We start from the raw sequence: 11,590 nt of genomic DNA, 5'->3' as shown, positions 1-11,590 counted from the left end.
TTAACAAATTTCCGCTTGATTACTGTACGTTAATGCTTCTACAGTGTGCAGTAATGTGGTAAGGCATATATAAACGCTTCTGAGATGAGTTAAATGTGAGTTTGAAATGATTTAGGCTACAATTAAAGAGATTTTGTTGTCATTCATGTTTTCTCACCCTTTGTTTACGTTATGTTCATTCATAATTATCTTTTTAAATTTACCCGTTACGGCATTGTTTACGTTGCAGACCTTTAAATTCATTCTTACTAGAGTTTGTACTTCAAGAAAAAAGGAATGCGAGAGAAAGATGAAAGAAATGGAAGAAAAAGAAGATATAAGAATGAAAGAAGAAAGGAGAAAGAGAAGAAATAAGATTGAAAGAAAGAAGAAAGAAACAAGAAAAGAGAAGAGAAGGAGGAAACAGAAGAAAGACGAAAATAGAAAAAGAAAGATGAAGGAAGAAGATGAAAAGGAAAATGAAGAGGAAGAGGAGGAGGAGGAGGAGGAGGAGGAGGAGTAAGAACAAAAGGAGGAGAAAGAGGAAGAGAAAGAGGAATGAGGAAGAAGAGGAAGAGGTATAGGAAGAAGGGGAAGAGGAAGAGGAAAGGAAAGGAGAGGAGGAAGAGGAAGGGAAAGAAGGAGAAGAGGCAGAGGAAGAGGAGGAAGTAGAGGAAGAGGAAGAAGATGAAGACTGAGAAGAGGAAGGAGGGAAGAGGAAGAGGAGAAGGAAAAAAGAAGAACAAGAGAAGAGGAAGAGGAAGAAGAGGGAAAAAAGGAAGAGGAAGAAAAGAGGAAGAGGAGGAAGAGGAAGAGGAGGAGGAGGAAGATGAAGAAGAGAAGGAGGAGGAAGAAGAGGAGGAAAGGGAAGAGGAACAAAAAGAGGAAGAGAAAGAAAGAGAGGAAGAGGAAGAATAAGAAGAAGAATGAGAAGAGGAAAGGGAGGTACAGAAAGAGGGAGAGGAAGAGGAAAAGGAAGAGAAAGAAGAGGATATGGAAGAGGAACAGGAAAAGAAAGAACAGGGAGAACAGAAAGAGAAAGGCAACGAAGAGGAAGAGGAAGAGGAAAATGGAAACGAGGAAGAGGAAGAGGAAGAAGATGATCGGGAAGAGGAAGAAGAGGAAGAAGAAGAAGATGAACGGGAAGAGGAAGAAGAGGAAGAGGAGAGGAATAAGAGGAACAAATATGAAGAAGAGGAAAAAGACGAGGAAGAGGAAGAGGAAGACGAGGAAGAGGCAAAGGAAGAGGGTGAAGAGGAAGGGGAAGAAAAGAAGAGGAGGAAGAGGAAGAACATGTATAGGAAGAGGAAGATGAGGAAGAATATGAGGAAGGAGAAAGAAAAAGAAGAGGAAGAAGAGGAGGAAAGATAAGAGGAAAAGGAGGAAGAAGAGGAGAAAAGCAAAAAAGAAGAAGAGGGGAAAGGAGGAGGAGGAGGAGGGAAGGAGGAAGTGGGGGAGGGAGAGGGGGAGAAGACCCCCAGGAATTTCCCGGGCTAAATAATATTGTGTGGAGGTAACGTAGAGAAAAAATAAGTCACCGAAATAAAGATGTTAATGGATACTTTCCCCCCCCCCTCCTCCACGATGGTTTTCTCTCTCTCTCTCTTCTCTTGCTGAATAATATCGCCTGCCGCTACCAAGACTACCTTAAACCCTTCATTCCCATGACGATTTTGAGAGAGAGAGAGAGAGAGAGAGAGAGAGAGAGAGAGAGAGAGAGAGAGAGAGAGAGAGGAAACGTACGTAATTCACCGGGTCGGTCAGGATCACTTGATGGTCGTGATCGTCAGCTTTTACTCTCCCGGAAGGGAGCTGAGAGCTCATATAGTCCGATCTAAGGGCAAGGCTGTGACCTTCACACACACACACCCATCCCCTTGCTCAAGGGGAACAGTAACCACGCACTTCATCAGTGAAACTTTTCGCAACCTGAGCGAGGCGCGAACTCCCGTCTACCAGTTGGCAAGCGAGAACGTTACCACTGCACGTGTGTGTGTGTGTGTATGTGTGTGTGTGTGTGTGTGTGAGAGAGAGAGAGAGAGAGAGGAAACGTACGTGTGTGTGTGTGTGTGTGTGTGTGTGTGTGTGTGAGAGAGAGAGAGAGAGAGACATACAAGTTACGGTGCCCAGTTACATGGATACACTGACACACAGACGCTGATATCTTTTTTTAGATAATCCAGCCTTACACTTAAACAACTTGCTTTCTAATTAAACAAGCTTAAGAAAGGGAAAGCAATGATGATAAAGACAGGAAAAAGGAGACGACAGGAGAGACAGAAAGAAGACAGGGGAAGATGAGGGAAAGACAAGGAGAAAAGGAAAAGGAAGGGGAGACAGGACAGCAAGAGAGGAAGAAGAAAGACTAAAAGAAAGAGGGAAAGACAACGAGGGAAAGAAAGGGAGAGGGAGAGGGAGAGAAAGGAAGAGAAAAAAGATGATAAAAAGAAATGGAGAGAGAGGAAAAAGAAAGGACTAAAAGAAGAAAGAGGGAAAGACGAGAAAAAAAATGGAAGAGGGAGAGAGAGAAGAGAAGAGAAAGAAAGAAGAAAAAGAAGAGGAGACAGAGAAAGAGAGGACAAAGAAAGGACTAAAAGAAGAAAGAGGGAAAGACGAGAAAAAAAGGAAGAGGGAGAGAGAGAAGAGAAAGAAAGAGGAGACAAAGGAAAAGAAGAGAGGAAGAAGAAAGGACTAAAGAAAGAGGGAAAGACAACGAGGGAAAGAAAGAGAGAGGGAGAAAGCAGACGAGAGAAATATCAAGGAGATAGGACAAAAGAAGAGAGGAAGAGAGAGAAGCAAATAGGAAGAGAAAGAAAGAGGAAGAAGAGGGGACAGGAAGGAAGTGGAGAAGTGGATGAAAGTTAAAGGAAGAGAGAGAGAGAGACAATAATGATGAGAGACGAAGTAAGAGACTGAGAAAGAGATGAAGAGGATGAAAGATGAAGGGATGAGGATAAAACAGAGGAAAGGAATTAAGAGTAAATGGCAAGAGACACAGTGAAGGAAAGAAGAGGATGAAGGATGAAGGAAGAGTTGAGGATGAAGGAGAATAAGAAGATGGAAGATGAAAGAAAAAGTTATGAGAGGAGGAAAAGGAGAGTAGTTGGCGATATATTGGTCAGTATCTCTCTCTCTCGTACCTTTTCCGCACCTAGGTCATTCAGACTCATTCTCTTCTCACATCTTGGTTTTTAAATCAGTCAATCGAACTAAAGCCATCCCCTCCAGCGGCAGAGTTGCCAATTTAGCGGTTTTCCCTCTTAATTTCCTTTGGCAACGCTGTCATCGCCGCGAGAGGGCAGCACTTACAATGTCAACATGTCAAACTGACAGAAGTCCCTTCATCTCTCCGCCTTTCTTTTCTCCCACACCTTTTCCCTCACTCCCTCCACCTTACCAAAGCCTTCATTACTCCTCCATTCTTTGATTTCTTCAGTCATTTCCCAAGAGATAGAGAGATAAAGGCACATGAAACAATCGTCTGATGCTACACAAGTTCCTATTGCGATTGCTTTCTTCCATCTCTCTCAAGCCTCCCTCTCACCTCCACTCCTCCTTCATCCCTCCTTTCATCTCCGGAGTCTTATCAGGAGGGAGAGGGAGGAGGATAAATGAAGGAGCAGCCATATCTGGCCTAAGATACGGCCTGGCTGGATGAATGAGAAAGCCCACTTGAATCGCGATGGAAGAAAGGGATCTCTCTCTCTCTCTCTCTCTCTCTCTCTCTCTCTCTCAATACTCTGCTTATATTTTCCCTTCCTTGTGAGATGAGACTATTTTTTAATAAATATCTGCTGCCTTTTTCTTTCCTTTTCCCCACCCATCTCTTAACCTCCAATCTTTCCAAATATATTCCTTCTCATGAGAATTCTTGTGTTCCTTCTCTGCCTCCTCCCTGTCTCATTATCCTCTCCGATTGACTTTTTGTATTCCTCTTTTGCCCCATCTCTCCTTCCTTTTCTTCTCCTCTGTAAGACTTCCTTTCCTGCCCCTTCTCCCATCTTTCCTTTCCCCTTTTTTTCATCAGTGCATTCTTTTTCTGTCCCTTTTCCTCCTATCTTTCCATTCTTCACTTTTCTTGACTCATTTTTTTTTTTCATTAATGCATTCCTTTTCTGCCCCTTCTGCCATCTCTCAATCTCCTCCTTTTCACCAGTCTCCTTCCCTCCTCTTACCTGTACTGGGATGTTCTCTACTGGTTCTACATCATATTTTGGCAGCTTATGACAGATCTTCATTTATATGGTGTTTGCAATACCTTAAAGCTTCTTTGGTTATACAGTACTTTTCAAGGAGTGCCCAATTCTCTTGCTGTATGGGGCTACTCTTGGAGCAGTATTATTATATTCTTTAGGCAACTTACCTCACTCCAGTTACCTCCACATTCACTTACCTCAGTCCTTTGCTAGTTCCACCTTTATATTATTTTGCACTACTGTATTTCCAACCTCCCGTCACCCACCAAAGAAATACCATTACTATATTACTGTACAGCAGACCAGTTGGCCCACGCTAGGCAGCTCCTACACAAGTGTGACTAAGTAAAAGAATGTCATATTCCCACTGGTTGGGGAGACACCCAAGCACCGTTCCTTACCAGTTTATTTCTACATATACATATCACTGTTACCCTGTTTATGGTCACAAACTGCCACCATTCATACATCAAGAGAAAGAAAAAAGTTGAGCGAGGTCAGCAAAACCCATCACTAGGACTCAGGTGCTGGACTGCCTCCTGTGCTAAACACCACTGCCCACTACTAACGAAGGCTGTCTCATTTACCTGATCTAGTATTCCTTCCCTGCTTTCTTGTCTACAGACACATCTTTAAGCGCTCTGCAGATCACCATCCTCCTTTCAGGAGATGCTGACCACCAGTCCCCTGAGTTCATATCTAGCTGAATGAAGTGAAAACAATATATGAAGTTACTTAAGGATCTAATCACACAGTTCAAATGATGCCATCTTTCTTCCAAAGGAATCCCCAAACTGAGGTGAGCCATGCTACTGTACACATGGCTTGTATTCTCATCAATTAAGCAAGCTCCTTAGCCCTTAGCTATTTATTTTTGGATACAGCAGGGTAATAGGATTTTGTACATTTTTTTAGGAAGAGTATCGTGATAGTATTATTCATTCATTCATCATCCAATCCTACATTGCACCATGAGTATTAGAATGATTGAAATAACGTACAAAAGGACAGATCCTCATCCTGCCCTAAGGTGGGAAAAGAGGTCCGGATGATGATGATGATGATGATGATGATGATGATGATGATGACAAAAGGACAGCAAGGGTTAATAAGCAAAATAAATTACTTGGGAAAAAGTGTTAGGCAGCTGCCTTAACTGACAAGAATACAGGCCATGATTTAAAGAACTGGCTAAGCACTGATTCAAGAGATGAACATAACTGAGGATAACTGAAGAAGGGTGGCAGACAAAAACAGAATGGCAGAACACAGCACATACAAATCATAACAGAAGGAAGCAGAAAAAAAACACAAACACACAATATGACATTGACAGAACACAGCACATAAAGAACATGAAAGTGTAGCTACAAAAACCTGGAAGAACAAAGAACGTAACTAGGAACATGCAAGTTTAACTGAAAAAAGGCTGTATGAGCTGGGAGCACGGCAGTGAAATGGCAGGGGAGAGGGCGACATGGAGGCAATTTGTCTGTGGCCACCCCTGACGGGATTAAGATGTCTGGCAATAGATAGATAGATAACAACAATCATGCAAGTTTAACTGCAGAAGACTGGCTGAACAAAACATAAACAAAAAACATGGAAGGATAGCTGCAAGAAATTGGATAAGCAAAAAGTATATGAGGGGAAAACTTAAGGTAGGTTAGTCCATGCTAGACTGCTCCTCTAAGTGACTAATCTATAAGAGTAAGATGTAAACAGCAAAGAAAACTATCACACGAGTGGATGGCGCAACCAACAAGAGGCCACATTATAAGTTGTGTGGCAGGCACTGTAGCTCCTTTTTGTTAGTGATTTATCTTCCTTTTTGCATTCAGTATTCTCCTGCATCATTTTATTTATTAGGGGAAGAGGAAGGAGGAAACCAAGGATGAGATGGAGGGATGGAGTGGAGAGGTATATGAGAGGGGGATGTGAGCTGGGAGCAGGGCAGTGAAAAGGTGGGGGACAGGGCAACATGGAGGCGATTGTTTGTAGCCACCCCTTACGGGATTGGGGCGTCTGGCAATAGATAGACAGATAGATAGATTACTTACATACAAAAGGATACTGAGATGCAATGAGAGTGAATCACAGAGATGTGTTAAGTCTGCAAAAGCCACTTCTGGTATGACTGTGGGTATAAAACTTATATTTCACATGATGGATATTTTATTTTTCACTGTGGGATAAAAAATGACAAGAGACACACATAATTAAACATTTCCTATCATTCTTACACAACCGCAGTCCTCTAACATTCTGACACAATTGCTCAGACATCTAACATTCTCACACACTTGCAGTCATTTAACTCTTCAGGGGGAATTAAAAACAGTTCAGTGGGGGTTAAAAAATAAACATTCCGACGTTATTTATGCCTTGACGGCATACCTGAGGGGTGGGAAGTTTGCCTCTTGATATCTTAGGTGTGAGGCGCTTCATCTGCTGCTGTCAGGCTGCATCAGATGGCACGGGTCTTCTTGGGCTGCAGATCCAGGGGCCTGAACGACTTCTGTGGGTGAAAAATTTTAAGTTAATATTACAGTTTGCAGCCAGTGGAACAAGGTTTTTCCTACAACATGGATAGTCATTGGCCTCTGGTTGCTTCCTCCTTACACACACACACACACACACACACACACACACACACACACACAAAGGTGCAATACATGGCACTTGGAATTTAATGTGGACAAGTGTCATGTAATTAAGTTTGGTAAAAGTGAGAAAATACCAGATTGGGATTATAAGTTCGGAAGATCAACCCTACACATATCAGGAAGGGAGAAGGACCTAGGTGTGATTATCAATAACAGACTATCTCCGGCTGACCACATCAGTGAGAAAGTACATAACATGTATACACTGTTGCAAATATGAGAACAGCATTCACATATATAAATGAAGACATGCTGAGAAAGATAATAACATCATTCATCAGACCAACCCTGGAGTATGCATCAGTAGTCTGGAATCCTCATCTAAAAAAACACATAGACAAGATTGAAAAAGTACAAAGGGCAGCTACAAAATGGGTACCAAGTTTAAGGGATCTAAGCTACGAAGAAAGAGTAAATAAACTGAATCTACCAACACTACAGGAGAGAAGGAAAAGAGGTGACATGATTATACTATATAAATGCATATCAGGGGAGGAGAAAATAGACATAAATGATTACTTAACCTATGGGGAAGCATCAGCAAGAGGACACTGCAAAAAACTGCATAAGAAGAGAGGTGATAAAGACGTAAGGAAATTCAGTTTCCCAAATAGGGCAATTGATCAGTGGAATGCACTACCGAATGAAATAGCGTGTGCCAAAACAATTCATATATTTAAGGATGTGTATGATAAAAATGGTCTAATACACAGGACAGTATGAGCTTGACTCATTCCTGTAAAGATACAATTAGGTAAGAACACACACACATACACACACTTTAAAGAAAAACATACAGGTTGAAGGTACCGGCATCCAGGGCAGCCACAACACTTGTGTTATACAACAGACTGTGAAGCTTCTCATTACTGTTCAATTATCATCACCATCATCATCATCGTCATCGGGACCTCCTTTCCCACCCTAGGGCAGGATGAAGAGTAGCAATGTCCAGACAGCCCAAGTTTGCCCAATCCAATGGGCCACACTCCTATTCACTCATCATTCAAGCCCCCGGAATTCTGATACGCCAAAAACATTCACCACATTCTGTAGCTTCACATAAGCGTATCCAGTAAAGTCAATCTGTTCTACAGGAATAAAAACTCATTTACAATACAGTACACATTACTGAAACCAAACAGCTAATTTCCAGATTTTTTTTTTTTTTTCATGCTACAATAAAACTATCTTTAAATCTGCACTAATTATGTAGTGGAAGGTGGTGGTGACCATCATCATTCTTTTTCTATGCCTGCCCTCCTCTCTTCCTATTTCTCACCATCATCCACTCACTTGATGTAGTGCTGCCTACTTCTTCCTTAGCCTTTATCATTCTTTTTCAGTGCCTGTCCTCCTCTCTTCCTATTTCTCCCATCTTTCCTGTCACTTCTTATTGCTTTTCTTTCCTTTACAGGTGGCTTTACATTGAGTGACAAGCCAAATGGTTTGCTGTAAGCCAAGAAACCATTTACAACGCTGGGTGGTAACCATATAACCAAATCATACGTGCTCCCTACGTGTCAACAAGTGGGTTGGTGGAGGGTTAGTGCCCCTCCCCGTAAAACAAATAACTCAAAGTTAAATGGCCACCCCTTACGGGATTATGGCCTCTGGCAATAGACAGATAGAGAGATAGATAAAGTAACTGTGTGAGGATGTGATATCAACCCCTCTCTGTTTGTATCGTTTATAAAGGCATGTTGGGGCCTTTATAAACGACACAAACATCAATGCCTCTCTGTTTGACTACTACTACAACCATCACAACTACTACTGCTACTATTACTACTACTACAACCATCACAACTACTACTACTACAATCATCACAACTACTACTACTACAACCATCAAAACTACTACTACTACAACCATCAAAACTACTACTACTACTACTACAACCATCACAATTACTACTACTACTACTACAACCATCACAACTACTACTACTACTACAACCATCACAACTACTACTACTACTATTACTACTACTACAACCATCACAATTACTACTACTACTATTACTACTACTACAACCATCACTTACTACTGATGCTACAACAACAACTACTACTGTAACTACTACTCCCACTACAACCACAACTACCACTGAAACCCTTACTACTACTAATATAGTCCATGCTACAACCATCACAACTACAACTATACTACTACTACAAATACTACTATTACTACTACTATGCTGCTACTATTACTACTACTAGAACCATCACTATTGCTGTTACTGCTACAACAACCACTACTACTGTAACTACTACTGCCACTACAACCACTACTACTACTAAAACCCTTACTACCACTACTATACTCCACTTCTTACATTAAGCCCTGCTCTTACCTTCCAATCAGTCACCCCATCAGAGTCCAACTGAAGGCAGCACTGATGGAGGTCATTATGGGCCAGGTTGTGTGCTTTACTATCTATCTATCTATCTATCTGTCTATCTACTGCGAGATGCCTTGATCCTGTAAGGGGTGGCCACAAACAAATCGTCTCCATGTCGTCCTGTCCCTGCCGTTTCATTGCCCTGCTCCAAGATCTAGAAAAAAAGAAAAAAGAAAATCAATTAAATCTACTAACTGTACATCAAAACAAAGCATTACATATCTTGCTATCTGTTTGTCCGTCTATTTATTCTGTCTATTTGTCTATTTACCTGTCCATCACTCATTTATCAAGGCTCCTACATGACTGTATGTGTCAGCCTCGGCCACCGGAAGGCTGCTCTCCATGCTGCTCAATCTCTAGCATCCTCTCCACTAGTCCCTTATCCCTGAGGTCACACTCTATGACCTCATCTGGGTATTTTCTTTTTTTTTACTGATACACTGCCATACTGAACAACTTCTGCCTACCAGATTTCATTTAGTCCCCAAACTGCTTCTCTCAGGAACTCTCTTTCCCAGAATACTTTCCCCCAAAACTTCAACCTACAGTAGTTCAAGTCCATATGTTATAGATTTTTTGAAGAATGGAGGACACTTGTTATTTAGTATATGGATTTTTTTTTTCCCCTCCGTTTATCTTCTGTCCAAAAAAAACGAATAAATAAATTGCTTAGGAAAAGGTGTTAGGAAGCTGCCACAACTGACAAGGGCAAAAAAATAAAAATAAATAAATTGCTTAGGAAAAGGTGTTAGGGAGCTTCCTCAACTGATGAGGGAGAAAAAAATAAGTAAATTGCTTAAGAAAAGGTGTTAGGGAGCTGCCTCAACTGACAAGGGAGAAAAAAATAATAAGTAAATTGATTAAGAAAAGGTGTTTGGGAACTTCCACAACTGACATGAGAGAAAAAATAAATAAATAAATTGCTTAGGAAAAGATGTTAGGAAGCTTCCTCAACTGACAAAGGAGAAAAAATAAATAAATAAATAAATTGCATAGGAAAAGGTGTTAGGGAGCTTCCTCAACTGACAAGGGAGAGAAAAAAAATGAACTGCTTAGGAAAAGGTGTTAGGGAGCCTCTGCAACTGACAAAGGAGAATCTATCTCTCTCTCTCTCTCTCTCTCTATCTATCTAGAGCCTGACGCCCTAATCCTGCAAAGGGTGGCCACAGACAAAACGCCTCCAAGTCGCTCTGTCATCCACCATTTGCCTACCCTCCCTCCAGCTCACTCCCCCCTCCCTCATATACCTCTCAACTCCATCCCTCCACCTCATCCTCGGTCTACCCCTCCCTCTCCCTCCCTCCACCTCACCTACATACACACTCTTAGTCAGTCTTTCATTCTCCATTCTCTTCACATGTCCAAACCACCTCAGTGTATTTCTCCTAATCTTCTCAACCACATCCACATCTACCCCACAACGTTCCTTCACTTCTTCATTCGTCAACCTGTCCCTCCATATCACTCCACATGCTCCTCTCAAGTAACTCAAGGGAGAAAAAATAAATAAATAAATAAATTGCTTAGGAAAAGGTGTTAGGGAGCTTTCTCAACTGACAAGGGAGAAAAAAAAAACTGCTTAGGAAAAAAGGTGTTAGGGAGCTTCCTCAACTGACAAGGGAGAAAAACAAATAAATAGATAAATAAATTGCTTAGGAAAAGGTGTTAGGGAACTTCCTCATTTGACAAGGGAAAAAATAAATAAATACCTGTAATAGATAGATAGATAGAAATAAATTGCTTAGGAAAAGGTGTTGGGGAGCCTCCACAACTGACAAGAGAGAAAATAAATAAATAAATAAATTGCATAGGAAAAGGTGTTAGGGAGCTTCCTCAACTGACGAGAAAAAAAAATAATAATACACAGTCACCCGTACTTGCTTGGGCAGGGTGGGTGATGACAGGAGGGTGAGTGATGACAAGAGGGTGGGTGATGACAGGAGGGTGGGTGATGACAGGAGGGTGGGTGATGACAGGAGGGTGAGTGATGACAGGAGGGTGGGTGATGACAGGAGGGTGAGTGATGACAGGAGGGTGGGTGATGACAGGAGGGTGGGTGATGACAGGAGGGTGGGTGATGACAGGAGGGTGAGTGATGACAGGAGGGTGAGTGATGACAGGAGGGTGGGTGATGACAGGAGGGTGAGTGATGACAGGAGGGTGGGTGATGACAGGAGGGTGAGTGATGACAGGAGGGTGAGTGATGACAGGAGGGTGAGTGATGACAGGAGGGTGGGTGATGACAGGAGGGTGAGTGATGACAGGAGGGTGAGTGATGACAGGAGGGTGAGTGATGACAGGAGGGGTGGGTGATGACAGGAGGGTGAGTGATGACAGG

Source organism: Coenobita brevimanus, chromosome 20, assembly GCF_032717465.1.
Source record: "Coenobita brevimanus isolate Jiangsu-jjx chromosome 20, ASM3271746v2, whole genome shotgun sequence".
NCBI classification, from domain to species: Eukaryota; Metazoa; Arthropoda; class Malacostraca; order Decapoda; family Coenobitidae; genus Coenobita; species Coenobita brevimanus.
This window is presented reverse-complemented; position numbering follows the sequence as displayed.